Source organism: Mesitornis unicolor, unplaced genomic scaffold (assembly GCF_000695765.1).
Source record: "Mesitornis unicolor isolate BGI_N332 unplaced genomic scaffold, ASM69576v1 scaffold13533, whole genome shotgun sequence".
NCBI lineage: Eukaryota > Metazoa > Chordata > Aves > Mesitornithiformes > Mesitornithidae > Mesitornis > Mesitornis unicolor.
Window position 1 is genome coordinate 21596 of NW_010175406.1, and position 1412 is coordinate 23007.

Genomic DNA, 1412 nt, shown 5'->3' on the forward strand with positions numbered 1-1412 from the left:
GGGTGTGAGACAGTTGGGGCTTGTTATTTTTAATAAGGAGCAGGCAGTCGTGAGGAGGTCGGGGAGCGCGGTGTCGGCCGTCCGCCCTCCTGGGGGCTGGAGCCTTTTTGGGTTTATCAGCGCTTTACGCTTTCTGCTGTATGGAACAGAGATGCTGCATTGGAGTGAGAGCAGGCGGCATCCCAGCTCTCCTGGGTGCTTTTGCCTAAACAAGCAGCGGTCCCGAGGGCTGAGCTGAGATTTGGGAGGGAGGGAGGGAGAGGGGGGTGAGCTGCGATGCCATTCTATGGGATACCCCTGCCGGGTTCCCCTCCGGCTTCCCTCCCTGCGGCTGAGCAGAGCTGGTAGCTTGTAAAAATTAAGCTGATTTGAATTATTTAACTAGTTATCGATCCATTATTTATGATGTAAACTACAGCTTTGATCCCCGCTTCTGCTGCTTGCCCCGGCTCTGCAGCTTCCCCCCGTTCCACCCCGACCTCCACATCTGCTCAGACCCCAAATAGTCACATCCTTTTCTCAAAGGATTCTTTGTGTCCATCCCTCCAAAACTACCCTCACACACAGATGTGTATTTGCTCCTGAAACACTCTGTAAAAAACTCAGGAATGCAATAGCCAGGGAGAGCTCCAGGTAGGAGCCACAGCAAACAACACGTAAGGGAGTAGCCGAGTAATTTCTGCAGGTGCTGATGCCGTATTTGTTCGCAATTAGAGCCTGGATGAAATAATCCTCCCCGCTGCTGTTTTGCATGTTCCTGATTGTCTTATCACCTAAATGCCGGCACCAAATTGTGCCCCAGGGCCTGATGCCGCTGGATCGCACCTGGGGCTGTGCTGGGACCCTGGGGGCATCTTAAAGCCACAACCCCGAGCCGCGGATCCTGCATCTGACTCTGAACTTCTCCCAGGCGCCGTGCATCTGATATTTAGGCCTGCTCTCCGTCCTTAATTAGCAGAGGGCCCACGGGGACCTGTTCTTTCCCCGCTTCATAGGGTATTTTGACAGTCACTCGAGAGCCTTCTGTTGTACTGAAAGGGGATCTGTCATCGCCGCTAATGGACGCTGTCATTAATACTTCCAGTGGTGAAGGAGGCACGGGCACACTCACAAACGCGTGCATTAGCCTTTCCTCTGGAGCCCCTGGGAGCTGAAGTGATCCATTATCATGGAGGCAGAGTTAAAGAGCAACACAGAGAGATTTTGGGTCCTCCTGAGCCTCCAGGAGAGGAGCTGCTGCCTGGTCCAGTGCCCGCAGCTCCAGTTCTGGCTGTGGAGCCTCCTTTGGAGGGGGCGACTCCGGCAGGACTGTGGGCATGGGGGTCAGGAAATGGCTTTTGGTAGCAGATGGGCTTTAACAAGAGGTGACGTGGCCAGCACAGGCAAAATGCACCGTTACCAGGATAAACGAG